Source organism: Cavia porcellus, unplaced genomic scaffold, assembly GCF_034190915.1.
Source record: "Cavia porcellus strain 051 isolate PalLab524CR breed Dunkin Hartley unplaced genomic scaffold, mCavPor4.1 scaffold_11, whole genome shotgun sequence".
Taxonomy (NCBI): Eukaryota; Metazoa; Chordata; class Mammalia; order Rodentia; family Caviidae; genus Cavia; species Cavia porcellus.
This window is the reverse complement of record NW_026947494.1, coordinates 83,204,351-83,220,707: the sequence shown is the minus strand read 5'-3', so window position 1 is coordinate 83,220,707 and position 16,357 is coordinate 83,204,351. Positions and strand designations below refer to the sequence as shown.

Here is a 16,357-nt window from a genome sequence, read left to right as displayed (position 1 = left end):
CTGGTTTCGTAGAGTGGCTACTTCAGCCTATTTCCTTTGCTCAGCCAACTACAGAAACCAAATATTTCTGTCTTCATCACATAGCCAAATCACCACTGACTCCTGCCAGCAATTTCTTTTTTTTGAGACAGGATCTCACTTCAGGCTGTCCTCGAACTAATCATGTAGGCTGGTGTCACGCTTGTGGCAATCCTCCTGCCTCAGTCTCCCAAGTATTGGGATTATAGGCTTAGGCTACCATGACCAGTCCGACAGGAAATTCTTTAGTCCAGAGTCACCGCTTGTAGGAAATCATCTGGGTTTTTTTAGACTAAAAACAAAACAAAACCTCAACCCTATCCTCCCCACCCCCAAAAAAACACCAAAAGGCATCAGATGCTAAGATTACTTTATTAGCTTTTTCAAATATAAGCTTGTTCTGTTACACTGTTCTCACCCTGGTTATTGTAAGAGATTGGGGCTGTCTCTCTTGAGTGGCCAAATGGCACAACCTCAGAATTGTCCACCTGAGGTGAGAAAGGACGGTTCCTGCCCCTGCAAGGTTTCCTTGGCATGGCTCTGGGTCCCTGCATTCCTCAGTGGGCGCGCAGTGATGAGGGGATTTTGCAGATGTCTCCTACTTCAGTCTCCAAGTTGTGGAACAGAACTCAAGAATTATGTACCTGAAGAGTCAGTTGCTTCCATGGTTGTTGGAGGAAAAGGTAAGTCAATTACTCTGACAGGTACTATAGACAGTGCATGCTAACAGGTCATTGATAGGAATCATCTAGGCGGATGCAACAGGGCATTGAGAATGAGGTAGAATTTATATTTGCCATCTTGTCACCAAGTTTCATTACATATTTAAGTATAACATGTTGCTTACAAGTGTTATTTACCATATGCTATATTAAAAAGAAATTTAGCTAAATCCTCTGTTCTCACTTAGCAGGGAGACAAAAGGATGCAAATATAAAAGAAAGTAAGCCTGGGGAAGGGTGTTTTTTCCTCTTTGGTAGTGGGGATTGAATTCAGGATCTTTGTTCACTTTTGCATCAGGTTTAAACGATCAAACAGCTACATCCCTGGCCCTTTTTAAAGTTTCTTACTTTAAGACGCAGTCTTGCCAAGTAACTAAATTACCCAGACTGAGCTCAAACTCACCATCCTCCTGCTTCGGCCTCCCAAAATGCTCGGGTTGTAAGCATGTCCTACTGTGCCTGGGCAACAATAGTCTTTTCAACAAATGAAGCGTTGTAGCTGGGCATGGTGGTGCATGCCTGTAATTCCAGCACTTGGGAGGCTGACGCAGCAGGATTGTTGCAAATTCAAGACCAGGCTGGGCTACAAAGTGAGCTTAAGTCCAGCCTAACTGCATAGTGAGACCCTGTTTCAAAAAGACCACAAAATAAAACAAACAAACAAACAAAAAACAAATGGAGCCTGAAAAACAGGATATCTATATGCAAAAGAATGCAGTTGGGGGCTGAGGATTTAGCTCAGCGATGTAAGTGCCTGCCTTGCTAGCATGAGGTCATGAGTTTGAACACCAGTACTCCCCACAAAAATGCGGTTGATTCTTATCTAACACTATATATAAAAACCCAAAATGATCAATGCCCTAGATATAAGACCTAAATTTATAGGACTCTTAGAAGAAAATGTAGGAGGTTTTAAAAATAACATTGTATTAGGTGGTAAGTTTTTGCAGATGACACTAAAATCACAGACAACAAAAGAAAAATAGATAAGTTTGATTTCATCATAATTAAAAGCTTTTGAGCTGGGTGTGGTGATGCACTCCTGTAATACCAGTGCTCCAGCCCAGCACTTAAAGGGCTGAGGCAGGAGAATCATTTTTGAGTTCAAGAACAGACTAGGCTACAAAGTGAGTTCGAGGTCAGCCTGAACTATATAGTGAGACCTTGTCTCAAACAGACAAAATAATAATAACTATAGTGATGATAATAAAAATTTTGTGGTTAAAAAAACATCATCAAAGAGAAGGTGTAGTGGTACAATCCCATAATCCCAGTACTCTGGGAGGCTGAAGCAGGAAGATCACAAGTTTGAACCCAGTCTGGGCCACTTGGTGAGGGAGGGAGCCCCATCTCAAAATTAAAAAATTTTAAAAGGGCTGGGATATAACTTAGTGTGAATGCCCTGAGTTCAATTCCTAGTACTGAAAACAAAACAATATCATCAAGAGAGTGAAAAACTAACCATAGAATGCGATAAAATAGTTGCAGATAATGTGTCTGAATAGGGATCAATATCCAGAATATACAAAAAACTTCTACAAATTGAGTAACTCTCCAAATGTTGCTACCACCAGACTCCGCAGCCATAGATGCTCCTTCTGATGCACAGATAAGAAGTAACCTCTTTGGTAGTTTGAACTTGATGCAAAAGTAGGCAATGGACCTAGATAGAAGTTTATCCATAAAGATACACAGGGGGCCTCAAAGCACATAAAAGATGTACATCACTAGTCAGAGAAATGCAAAATAAAAGCACAGTAAGTACCACATCACACATTCATTAGGTTGGAAACCAAATATAACAAATGTTGGTGAAGATACGAAGAAAGCAGAACATTCGTACATTGTTAGTGGGAAAGTAAGATGTGCAGCCATGGGGAATGGTTTGGCCATTCCTAAGAGTTAAACATAGAATTACATATGACAGTAATTCCATTGCTAGAGGTGTACCCAAAATTTGAAAGTAGAAACTCAAAGAGATACCTATACAGTGTGGTTCACAGCAACATTATTACTAGTCACCAAAAGCTGGAAACGATTTGAACTTGTATCAACAGATAAAATGTGGCTCATGTATAGTATGTGTTGTACTCAGCATTTAAAGGGAACCAATTTCATATAAGACACATAATTTATAGAATTCTTTTATAATATTCACCCTAAGAGTCAAATGCAAAAGAGAGCAGGGGATCTTTTCACACACTACAGACCCAAAAAACATCCAGCTGAGGACCTGCATCCCATGATGACCACCTGCATGAGTCCTGCATGAGCCCATTGCAATGTCCTCCATGAGTCCAGCTGGAGGCCTAGAGCCTATGCCAATGTCTCATGCAAGTCTGTATCAAGAATCTGCACTGGGAAGGCCCAAAGGTCAGTAGTGGAAGCTAGAAAGTCTGCACCCGCGGGGTGGAATATCTGTGCCAGCAGCTGAGGGATCCGCACTGGAGCCAGGAAGTAATGCTCAAGATAAGGGCCAGCGTTCACTCAAAGAGAACCACAGGCATCCTGTACTGTGGTTCCACAGCGAGGACCTGAGCTCCTCTAGTAATGAGAACAGCTGAGTTCATATCGGGAGAGCCATCGTGACATCTTCCCTTCCAGTTCTCCTTTTTTGCTGTTGGCAACAACCCCCAGGTGGGCCTTCAGTTCAGCTGGGTGTTACAAGTTCACCATTAGTCAGTCCACCACAGTATGGAATATTGTTCACTCTTTTTTGTTGTTGTGCAATCTTAAAAGGAATGAAATTCTGATACCTGCTACAACATGGATAAATCCTGAAAAAATGCTAAGGAAATTAGTCAGACACAGAGAGAAAATGTTCCATGGTTTTACTTATCTCAGGCAGAGCAGGCAAATTCAGAGAGACACGAAGATTACAGGCCATTGTGAATGGGGTATCGCTGCTGATTTGTTTGTTTTGTTTTGTTGGTGCTTTGAGACGGGGCCCCACTACATAGCTCAGGCTGGTCGCACATTCACGACCGTTTTACCTCAGCTTCCCAAGTGCTGGAACCACAGGCACGCACCACTGTACTCAGTTCAGGGCACAGGGTTTCTATTGGGGGTCATGAAAAAGTTTTGAAAGTAAATACCGGTGATGTGATACTTGCAAAACATTGTGAACATATTAGGTGACATTGACTGTACACCTAAAAGTGGGTAAAATGATAAACGTTATATGTGTTTTATCACAGTTAAAGGACTAGAAAGAAAACCCAAAAGAATGAAGGAACAGGAGAAAGAAAATGGCACCAATAGTACTTCAAAGAAACCTTTCTAGAAGCCCTGAAAGTGCCTTATAAACTTAAAATGGTACAAGTTTCCCTGGGTTTTGCTGAAAAGGCTCCAGACAGGTAAGTTCTTACCTGTGCATCCAATTGGGCATCTATACCTGCAGCACCTGGTGGTGACACTGCTTTGAGAAAGATGGCCTTGGGTGGAATTTGGCTAGGGTTACTTGAAGTGGATCCCCTATGAGGTTTAGTTTTCCTCTGACTCATTTGCTTGGCTCCTCTTTCATTGTGGGGAACCAACGCCAAGGCCGGGGCGCCACCTGGCACCCAAGGATTCAGGAGAGACTTTGATCCCATATCACGGTGTCTCCTTAGCTTCTGGCCCAGACTACCAGAATCCTCAGACTGATACCTGCCTATTGTTCCTGCTGTCATCTTTGTTTTCAAGACTTTAGGCTCTGAGATCTTCTAGGTATTTTTCTCCAGAGCTACTGAATGGGGCTTTAGGAACTGTTTTTCTGGTTCTTCCTGTTTAGGACCTGCCATTGCAATTGTCCTCTGAGAGTCCACAAAAGGCTTTTCCTCCAGCTTCCCTGGGTTCCCACACGCAGCTGTGAACGTGGTGCTATTTCCTGGTTGTTCTTTTCCGTCCTTCCTCAGGTTTAGGCTTTCTTCGGTCACACTTCAGTGAAAGATTTGACCTCTCTCCTTTGGAGGTGTCCACTGGGCAGGATCTTGGATTTCTCATCACTGCATACTGGAACAAGTTTGAGAAATGCTCTTAAGTGCTTCCTAAATTTTATGTGTGTATGTGTTAAAGTACGATAAAATACAAGCAACAAAAAAGCTATCTTATATAGTGCAGTGATGTGGCATACTCTTAACAAGCAAAAGCCCTAAATTTAATCTCCAGCAATGCAAAAAATTAGCATCTTAATCATTTTTTAAAATCTGACAATTTTATGCAAGAATTGCCAAGTTGCAGGGCTTAATAATTAAGGGAACAGCAACTAAATTCCCAAACATGAAGATATCACATTTAAGAAGCTGGGGCAGGGTGGGGGGATTACTATGTAAACTAAATACATAGGATGTGATAAGGAGACACCATTTTGTCTATTTTATTTATGATTTTTGCAGCACTGAGTATGGAACCCAGGGCTTCATATATGCTTGGTAAGCTCTCTGCCACAAGCTACATTACCAGCCCCCAAGAGTTTACATTATAAAACCTGTCTGCATATAGTAGTAGCAAAAAGCCACCAGGTCTTCTCTTGGCTTGGAAAAATGATGTTTCATACATCAGTGTAAATTATTAGCAACCTCCGACTCTCTTGTTCTCACCTTTCAATTCTTCCCCTCAGTCAGCATCTGAGGTCTGCGAAGTTTTCCTCCGAATCATTCATGCGATGACTCTTAGCAGCATTTCTTCCAGTGATCCAGTTGGACGTGGTCTAGAGCTTACGCTGCATGTGCTGCAGGAGGGTTGGCATCACTGAAGAGAGGCTCTGCCTGGTCTTGGGGTCATTGCCCACAATCTCCTCAGTCCCCAGCTTGGTGGCGATGCCCCAGAACATCACCAGCTCTCCTGTTTGTTTGGGCCGGTGCCCCCAGTTGATGCTTCTTATGATGAATGCCATCTTAATCACTTCTAAGTGTACAGAACAGAATTCTTTTTACGTTGCAGGACAGAATCTCTGCAGCCATTAGGCAGTAACTTCCTTTTCGCGTCTCTCTCCAGCCCCTGCCAATACCATTCCACAATCTCTTTATGCATCTGACTTTAAGAACCTCATGTCCAGGGAACATACAGTATTTGTTGTCTCTTTGTGACCATTTCCACCTAGCATTCTGTCTTTAAGTTTCATCAAGTTGTGGCATATGTCAGGATATCCTTGCCTTTGAAGGCTGGGTCGTATTCCATTGTGTGGAATGGGACCCATCCATGAATACTTGTCTTTCTCCTCTCTTATTGTGAATAATATTGCTATTAATCTGGATATACAGGTATCTCTCTACTTTAATTCTTTCAGATGTACACCCTGAAGTGGAATTGTTGGAGCACAGGATAATTATATTTTTAATTTTGGGATTTTTGTTTGTTTGTTTGCTTGGCTTGTTTGTTTTCATTTGTTCATTTTGAGGCAGGGTTTCACTGTGCAGCCCAGGCTGGCCTTGAACTCACTGAGGAGTTCAGGGTGACCTCAAACTCGCTGCAATTTTCCCACCTCAGCATCCCAAGTGCTTGGATTACATTCCTGTGCCACCATGCCTGGTAAATTTTTTAAGGAATTGCTACATACCCTTAAGCAAAAAACTTAGAGAAGAACAAAATCACTCAGAAATGATCAATGAAAGAAACTAGATGAATGTGAAACCAGATGACAAATTGCTATCTTTAATGTTTGAGTCCCTTTCTTTCCCTTCCTTCCTTCCTTTTCCATGCATTCACCCCTTTCATTTTATTTTGGTTTTTTTTTTTTTGAGACAAGGTCTCTCTATATTTCAGGCTGGTCTCAAATTTTCTATACAGCCTTCGCTGTCTGAACAAACAATTCTGCCTCAGACTTCCAAGTCCTGGGGTTACAGGCATGCTCCCAGCTCCTCTGTGTATAAATACACGGAGATTTGTGCAAGCTCTGAATGCAGATTAGCTCTGGGGAACTTTCAGGACTTGAGGATGCAGGGGGAACTCAGAGGAAGCTGAATGGCTCAGGGCAGGAGGTGTGAAATAAACAATGGAACTCAGCAAGGGAGCCTTGGCAGAGGAGAGATGAGACACTTGGAAAAAATAATAAAAACAACAAGGGAAAACTGTCCAGCTGAACATTAAAATCAAAGAGCCATGGATGAGACAATCTGAGATCACAGCTGGGGAGCTGCTTCTCTGAATGTTTACAGGATCTTACTTGTAGCAAAATTGCTTTGGACTCCTGCTCCCAACACCCCTGTATACAACCTTCCTTCTTCTCATTGGCTCAAGCCTCTAACTTTTCCTGACCGGCATCTAGGAAGTGTCACTGTGCACACATCGCAAATGCCAATGCATGACCTCTATTAACAGGACACAAGGTTGGCATGAAGCAGATCAAGCAAGAGATGAGACAAGATCAATTCCCCAGAGATGTGCCCAGGCTCATTATTCTGTCTCTGGGGACCGAAGGCCAACAGAATGTGCTGCAGGAGAAAACACAAGGGTGCAAACTCTTGAGCACAACATTGCGAAAAGGGTCCCTCCAGTGGGTGTCTCTCTGTGCCACCAGGTACTTCAAAGGGAAAACACTATTGTTGACACGAGTATAATATAATTGCCAGGCATACGTGCTGGGGCCTGTGACAGACCAAAGACCTGGATGAGGTATGTGAAAATCACATATATCAAGAACATAAGGATACAGAAATAGTGGAATCGTTTTTGTACACTTAACTGACAATGATCGTTAATTATTCTGATTGAATGATAGCCCTCCCACTATGGCAGCCTGGGAGCTGGACTCCTCAGACATTTGAGCTCTGCTGTGCTTTTGCAGAGTACTAAGATTCTGTAGCCCTCATCCTACCCCAGCCTGCAGAGAATGGGGTTCCCTCTGCCACGTAACTATGGCCCATTAACCACACTGAGACAGAGAATCATGAGTTCAAGACCAGCCTGGGCTGCGTAGTGAGATCCTGTTTCAAAAAAGCAAATAATGGTTCCTGTTTTAAAGATTCATTCGTATCCTGCATGGCTATATGTATGGTTCTGTGCTGTAATAGACATGAGATTCCTCTTCTGGAGGCCCAGATAATGGAACCAAAGGAAAGGCTCAGAAACTGTTCTCCAAGTCACAGCCCCATTTTTAGCTGCTACGCCAACAGTGGGAGTATTATGCCTTCACTAGCAGGATTTGTTGTTCTCTGGATACAATAGGAGTGAGCAGAACAGCAGCTGCGAGGCCCCTGCCTTGCTCACCAGACCTGAATGGTGACCGAGAGAAGCCAGTAATATTAGCTCAGAGGGATTTAAGGGCTCTCAAAGGGCACCATTGACAAAGACAGGAGCATAAAATTCAAATTTTTGTTGCTGTTATTTGTCTGTTTGTTTGAGGCAGGGTCTCACTGTATAGTTTATGCTCATCTGGAACTCACTGTCCAGCCCAGGATGGCCTTAAACTCAAGACAGTCTTCCTGCCTCCGCCTCACTCCTGAGAGCTGGGATTATAGATGTGCATCACCATGCCCAGCATTTTTTTTTTTTTTTTTGGAGTCAGGATCTTGCTATGTTGCCCAGGGTGGTCTCAACTGATCTAGGCTCAAGTGATCCTCTCACCTCAATTGCCCAAGTAGCTGGGACCACAGGCATAAGCCACCAGACAGGGCTGTCAGATTCACTTTTTAAAAAACAAAGTATTGAGGTGGGTGTGCTGGCACATGTCTGTAATCCTAGTACTTAGGGAGACCGAGGCAGAAAGTCCTCAATTTCAAGCCCAGCGTAGACAATTTAGTGACAGGAAGATCTTGTTTGGTGAAATTAAAACGGTAAGATAACCAGGACGAGGGATGTAGCTCAGTGCAAAGACTCTGGAGTTCAAACTCCAGCATCACAAGCAACCAAACAAAACTAAACAAATACAAGCATCAATAGTAGAAGGGCTCGAGGTTTAGCTCAGTGGCATAAGTGCCTGCCTGGCAAGTGCAAGTTTGTGCAAGGTTGTGAGTTCGAGCCTTGGTACCAAAATAAATAAATAAAAGAATAGTAGCACTGGGCCAGGGACGTAGCTCAGCGGCACAAGTGCCTGCTGAAAAGTAGAAGCCTGGCCTGGTGCTGCACACCTGTGACCCCAGCACTAGGAAGGCCGAGGCAGTAAGATCTTCACATGTTCAAGGCCAGCCTGGGGTACATAGCGAGTTCAAGGCCATTTTGAACTACAAAGATTCTATCTCAAAAAAGACAAACAAAAAACCTGAGGAAAAAAATAGTAAAAGAAAGCTGAACTACTAAATAACTTCCATAAAACCTAATTCACTGTATTTTGGCATACTGAAATAACTAGAAAAATATTGTGGTTTTGCATAATACACATATATTTATTTGCCAAGTCTGAGTCATTTTCAAGTTTTTTTCCTTTTTTTTTATTTTGATTTTTACTCTTTCCTGTACCTTACACTCTAATTTATGTTTGATTCTCATTGTTTACAACTGGTTATGTTGTATAGGATTACTATGAATACTCAGTCAATAATCACAATATTTTCAGTAAGCAATATGTGTGTTTCCATATATATTATATATATCATATATGATTATATATAACATATATCATGTATCATATATCATATATTATATATAAATGGAAACACACACACACACACACACACATATATATATATATATATTATATATATATATATATATAGTACTGGGAATCGAACTCGAGACCTCATGCTTGCCAGGCTGGTGCTGTGCTACTGAGCTAAATCCCCAGGCCATTTTCATATGTCTTATTTTAACATAAAGTGATTATTTAACATTAGATTTGTGGCCAATAGCACTCTAACTCATGCCTAAATTAAACATGTTTAATGCATGTGCTTTGTCCATAAGGTGCATCACTGCCTTCTTGCATTTGGAAAAAGCTAGACACCCTCCAGCACTACAATTAGGGACCCTTTTGTGAGTTTGTCTTTGTTTCTTGTGGTGCTAGGAAAGGAGCCCAGGCATATTTGTTTAGCACCCTAACCCTGAGCTACATGCTCAGCCCTGGGAGCACTGTTGACACCTGGTGGGGCAGGGAACACACCTACCTCAGTGTGTGCTCAAAATCCACGGTGCACTGGGTTCAATCCCCAGCACTAGTAACAAACAAATAAATACAGTGAAACAGAATAACGGACAAAAAGCACAATGATGAAAACCAGCATTAAATATACTGCAAACACAAGGACACTTGTTTATGGTTCAAGAAAGATGAAACCAGGAGGAGCTGCCTCGCTCTTCCTGAGCTCAGCAGAGGCCGTGCAGGGCCATATTTTGGGTGATTCAGATTTCTCACTTCTCCATGTGCATCTGCAAATGACTGCAAAAACATTTTGGGGTTGATTTAGGGGTGACAAATACATTTTAAAAGTAGGTGAATATTCCCACATAGACTCCAGACATGGTGAGGATTCTTTGTAACCAAACACCCTAGAGAATGAGGATATTTTATGGGTAAAACCTTGCAGTGGAATCAGAAGTCAAGAAAACATGGTTCTCTCAACTCTCCGAATATGGAGAATTCTATTCTAAGAGCACCTTGAAGCCAAGCATGCTGGCACGCACCTGTGATCTCAGCACTCTGGGAGGCTGAAGCAGGAAGATCCTAAGTTTAAGCCCAGCCTGGACAATTTAGTGGGACCCTGTCACAAAATTTAAAGAGGGTAGGGATATAGCTATAGCTGAGTATGAAGGCTCTGGGTTCAATCTGTATTACTTTAAAAAATAAAAGGAAAAAAATTTGCTTTTGGATGCCTTAGCCTTCACATACAAGAGCAATATTGCTGGGCTGGGGATGTAGCTCAGTGGCACAGTGCTGCCTATTAAGTGTAAGGTCCTGAGTTTGATTCCTGGTACCTAAATAAATAAATAGAGCAGCATTGGATTAGAACACAGATGAGGAAACACGTATCCACTCATTGCTCTCCGTTGTTTTCCAGGTCTGGTCCTGTTGGACCAACAGCATCAGAATCATCTTGTCAGAAACGCCAACTTCCCTGACCCCTGTGGGATCAGCAGCTCTGGGTGAGGGCCCAGTGACTTGTGTTTTCAAAGCCTCCAAGGAGGTGTGGAAGATGCTCAGGGCTGAGGACTCTGCTGCACGCCACCCCCTGACATGTCTCTCTGTCCCCGACTGACTCAGAGTCTCGCTTCTGCCTTCCACACTGGGGAAACCCCAAGTTACTGAAGTCCCCTTCCCCTTCCATTTCCTCATCTGTGAGAATGCAGAGAGAAGACATAGCGAATGAGAAGGCGCCCGTTCTACAACAGGCCCTAGCAAACGCCAGCATGTCCCCTCCCTGTTATTATTCCTGCCTGAGTAAGACACGAAGCATGTGCAAAAAACTCCAAGACAGGCAGGGTTTTCATTTTGTTTTGTTTTGCGTTTCGTTTCCCTGTCTTCCAATGGAGCTCAGGGGAAAGTTTTATTTTCCTGACAGGAGGTGGAACCCAGAACCTTGCTCATGCTAGGGAGGAGCTGTGCCACTGAGCCGCATCCCTGCCCACCCCCACCCCCCCCACACACACTTTTTTTGGGGTACTGGGGTTGTAATCCAAGGCCTTTTCCCTGAACTAAATAACCAGCTCTTCTTATTTTTTGAGACAGGGTTTCACTAAATCCCTAGACTGCCCACATGGGGCTCATATTTGTGATCCTCCTACTTCAGCCTCCCCTTTTGAGTTCTGAGATTACAGTCCTGAGCTCCTAGGCAGAGCACTGCTCCCCACCACACCCCACCCACCCCCCTGGTCTTTTCTTTTGAGATGGTATCACTAAATTGCCCAGGCTGGCTTCAAACTTGTGATCCTCCTGCCTCAACCTCTTGAGTAGCTGGGATCACAGGCATGTGCCATTCTGGCCAGCTCAGAAGAAACGATTATAGCATTGCTATGTCACTGAGGGTAACGAGGGTCTTGACCGCTCAGCCCTTTCCCTTGAGCCACACAGTCATAAAATCAAAGAAGAACCCAGAGAATTGTTTTTAGAGATTGAAATTCTCCGTGGTAGAAAGTTTTTTTGTTTGTTTGTTTGTTTTGGTTTTTCCCTTTTAAATGGCCTGATTTGATTCCTGCTCTAGTGTGGCTATGGTTTGAGTGTGCTCTCCAAAAGGTCATATGTCAGTCTTCAGCGATGGTCTTCATGAAGCAGTAAGACCTTTGAGAAGCAGGGCCCTATGTCAGCCAGAGCTGTGCTTCAGGAGGGACTGTGGCAGGGCAGCTTCTCTGGCTTCTGGTGACCTCTCGATCTGTGCTTCTGCCATTGTTGTACCAACACTACATTCTCAAATTCCCAGGAGTATGAACTGAACAAAACTCTTCTTCCTATAAAGTTTCTCAGCCTTGGGCATTTTATCGTAGCGTTGGAAAACTGATGAATACAGTTTCTCTGAAGAGCTGAAATTCAGCTCTGGCTGTTGTAGTAAGTCGTTGTCCTGCATTTAAACTCATCTGGAGTCAGCTTGTGGACCTGCTACAACTGCCACTGTATCACCTGGTTTATTCTGATCTTACCTCCTTCACTCTGAGCACAGGTTCACTGACATTTACAAAAAGGAAGAGAGGTTCGTACGTAGTCTTGGAAATTTAGTGGTGAAAACCAATGGGATTTTAATGGTAAAAACGATTGCCCTGTTCTAAACCAGGGAAATCCCTTAACACAGGTTTCAAGATACCTCACCATGCTTCCCCAGGCCTCCTCTCAATCTGACCCACCTTCATTCTCTTTCTAATACTGAAACTTAGACTCTGCTTTAGCCAGAAAATGTGAATGTCGTTTCCTTCCTCTTGTAGGGTCCTCTGAAAAATAATGCTGGAGGAAGCCAAGACCTAGAAAAGACCACGTTTGGATCCAGCCCTCTTCCTCCACCCTCACACTCCTCATCCCTCCTCCCAAGCCACTGTTAAAGGTCTTCCCGGCTGCCACACACCTGATCTTTGCTTCCCACCAAAGCTGGCCCTCAAATCTTTCAACTCTTTTGAAGATTCATCTCCTCTAGGAAACCAGCCCTTCACTGGCTCCACTCATCCCATTTATTCCAAGACCCTCTTTCTTTTCCCAGCATAGGATTATATACTGTAGGATCATGGAAATACTTAACTTAGAGGAACATTTCAGTTTTTACAGATTCCAACTGAGCAGTTTGTTTGAGATCATCAAGCTAGTTAAGGGGCAAAGCAAGTCCAGGAGTCAAGTTATCTTTGGGTCCTAAACTGAAGATTCTTTTTACCACATGTAAATATCTATTTGTGTTCCTTGTCTCTCTCTGTGTTCTGTTCTGTTTTGTTTTGTTTTTTGGTAAGGCCTATTCTTCTAATTTCTTTATTTTTTTTCCTTTGTCTTAATGAGACAGAGTGTTACTATGCAGTTCAGGCTAGCTTTGAATTCATTTTGTAGCCTAAACTGGCCTTGAACTCACAGAGATCCACCTGCCTCAGCTTCCTGAGTGCTGGGATTACAGACATGTCACCACACCTGGCTTCTAATTTCTTTATTCACCATTATCATCCCCTTCCTCTTCTCCCTTCTCTTCCTTCTCATCCTTTCAACTCTTCTCCACACAGCTGTAAGTAACCATTATGATCGCCCAGATCCTTAACTCTCTTTTATGTTTTTGGGTGTTTTTTGTTTTTTTGTTTTTTTGGTACCAGGGATCGAACTCACAACTACACATGTGCAAGACAGGTGTTTATGCCACTGAGCTAAATCCCCAGTCCTTAACTCTCTTTTTATATCCAAATGACTTGAGTTTTATTACCCTGAGAGTATCCATGATCCCTTTGCCTCAAGGAGCCTGGGCCTGATACAAGGGGAGAAGCATCACTTCTTCTGACAGAGGCTTTATCTGAAACATCAACTATCAAAAGACAACTTGAGGAACGGGAAGAGAAGGAAATCTGGGGACCACAACGACCATAAGTAATAATAGAGAAGCTGACTCAAGTCTTGCCTCATAAAAGTCACAGGAGCCGACGAGTGTGGGGGCACTGGTCCTGAGACCGTCTGCTACTCGCTTGCCCTGTCCTGTGACACACCAGGTAGCAATGGACTCCTGATCCAGCTGGGCCAAAGAGGGCTCTGGAAGGTAATGTTTAGAACAATGGCCACACCTGCCCTTCCTTGGCCCTACAGCTGCTAGATTAGGAAGTGGTGAAAAGTGAGGGCCCAGATGGTCACGCTGCAGCTGAGAATAAGACAGAATCTCAGAGAAGACAGTACCCCAAGCTGGACAGCAGTCTCAGGCCAGATCTCCACCGTTAGGTCTCCCTGCTATGGGAGCCATGTAAAACCTGGGAGCCCACCAGAGCCCTTCTTTCCTTCCTTATTTTCCTTGAACTTGAACCTGCTGTGTAGGGTTCTTTTGCAACCAGGATGACTCCAGTAAGACCCTCTTCTTCTCCACAAAGGGAAAAACCGAGCTGGGGCGACTGCACGTGGGGAGACTGTTGCTGTGGATTTGCAGATACCGTTTCCTTCTCTGTGGGGCTGGTGCTTGTCGGGCTGTGATTTCTGTGCAAATCAGAGCTCACCGTCATGGTTATTTCTACCTGCCCATCCCCCATCAGGTAAGCACAGAGTGCGTCTGCCCTCAGCCTCTGCCGAGTACTTCCTCTCTGTCACTTCCTTCTGAAGAAGCTGGGCACCTGTCTGGGTGGCAGCCTCTGCTCTTGGCTTTTTGCCTGCACTTTCCCTGTCGGGAGGCTGAAGGAGCCCAGGCACTGTGCTGTTTGACATTTCCACATACTGCACTAATGTTTTGTTAATTTTAAAACTGTACTTTTCTTCCTTATCTTAGTCTATGATATTCGTGAATGAGACCACTATGGGTTTGCTGTGAGTGCCATATTTTTCTAATACACATTAAAATGGAAAACTATCAGCTGGGCACCTTGGCACATGCCTGTGATCCCGCTTACTCAGAGGGCTAAGGCAGGAGAATTGCAAATTCAAGGCCAACTTGAGGAATTTAGCAAAACTCTGTCTCAAAAATAAAGCAAAGCTATTAAAAATTTTTGCTGTTTTTTACTCCTTAAGATATCCTATGTACATCACCCTAGGAACATCAGTATAGTCTGGACTTGGGAGCCAGATAGATCCGGTTTCGGTCTTTTTTTTTTTTTCGTCTTTTGATACAGGGTCTCACTATGCAGTTTAGGCTTGCTCACTTTGTAGCCCTGGCTGGTGTCAATTTTGCAATGATCCTGATGCCTCAGTCTCCCCAGTGCTGGGATTACAGGCATGCACCACCATGCCCAGCCAGGTTTTGGTTTTATCTCTGTCTTTTAAGTGTCTTTGAATTAGATGTTTAACATCCTCTAAACTCTAATTTTGTCAGAAGTGTATCTTCCTTAAGGTTTGGTGAAGGGATACATGTATTTGTTTATCTATTTATAAGAATCGGGGTCTTGCTATGTTGCCCAAACCAGCCTTGACCTCCCCAACTCAGTGATCCTCCGGCTTCAGCCTCCCAAGTAGCTGGGCTGTTGATAACACACTCTTAACTTCTCCATTTTTTCTATTCCTTACTATTTCCTTTCTTCCCCTCTCAATTTCTCTGAAACAAGCACTGCCCTATTTCTCTTTAGATATTTAATATAAATCACTATGTTTGCAGTGGCAGCATCTGCTTTAGAAATATGGAGCAGACAAAAGATACCCACAGAGAGAGGTCCTTCATTATTGCAGTGGGGTGAGGGGAGCCAGCCCCAGGCGACAGACTTGCCTTGGCCACATCACGCTTTTTCTTGGAGCTGTGGTTCTGTGAAGGGTGGTGAGCAGGTCTTCCCGCAGTGAGGCTGCCTTTCGCAGAAGGAAGCACAGGCCTTGGGAAGAGCTGAAAAGGAGGCAGGGTGAGCCGCAGAGGATTCATGCTGCAGTTACTCCTGTTTTCTGAAAAGGTTTGAGAGAGCTTAGAACAAAGGACGTGCATATCACACAGGTAGTGTCAGAATTGTTTGGAGTAAGAGAAAGCAAGCCAGGAAGGCCATCACACATACTGAATATATAATTGTCTCTGAGCTTTCTGGCAACCATTTCAAAAGCGTAAATGTTATAAAGGACACTAGATGCCTACCAGTTACCCACAATAAAAAAAAAAAATTTTCCTGACAGATGTGGTGCTGCATACCTGTAAATCCCAGCAACCTGGAAAGCTGAAGCAAGAGGAGCACAAGTTCAAACCCAGCCTGTTTGCAACTTAGCAACTTAGTGAGACTTTCTCACAAAACAGAACAAAGGCTGGGATGTAGCTCAGCGTAAAGGGCCTGGGTTCAGTTTCTAGTGCTACCAGAAATAAATAAGTGAATGAATTTAGAAACCTTAAGAAACCAAATGGTTAACATTTTTCTCACAAAGGATCGTATCTTAGAGACTATTGTGCAATATAATGGACAGTGTTCTGGCTGTAGCTTTATAACAAATGCAAGAAATCTTTATAAGCCTGTAACCTATAACAAATTAGGATTAGAGTCAAATTATTATAGCAAGGCTTTGTGGCTACAGAGTTAGATTGGTCCTTGAATAAGAGCAAGTAATATTTTCTGTTTTCCCTTCTATGAAATGAAAGATTTGTGTTTTGTTTTTGTTTTTGTTTTGAGGCAGGGCCTCATTCTGTGATTCAAGCTGGCCTGGAACTCACTGTGATTCT

The 16,357-nt window shown here is 43.3% G+C and overlaps 1 long non-coding RNA gene across 1 annotated transcript; it reads right to left on the bottom strand.

Annotated features, from left to right (window-relative positions):
* Positions 1-371: 371 nt before the first annotated feature.
* LOC134478167 (uncharacterized) lies at positions 372-9,211 on the bottom strand. Its single transcript, XR_010050654.1, has 2 exons — positions 5,321-9,211; positions 372-4,733 (listed from the first exon to the last, which is right to left on the bottom strand). It is a non-coding gene; the product is annotated as an uncharacterized LOC134478167 (long non-coding RNA).
* Between the last annotated feature and the right edge of the window lie 7,146 nt (positions 9,212-16,357).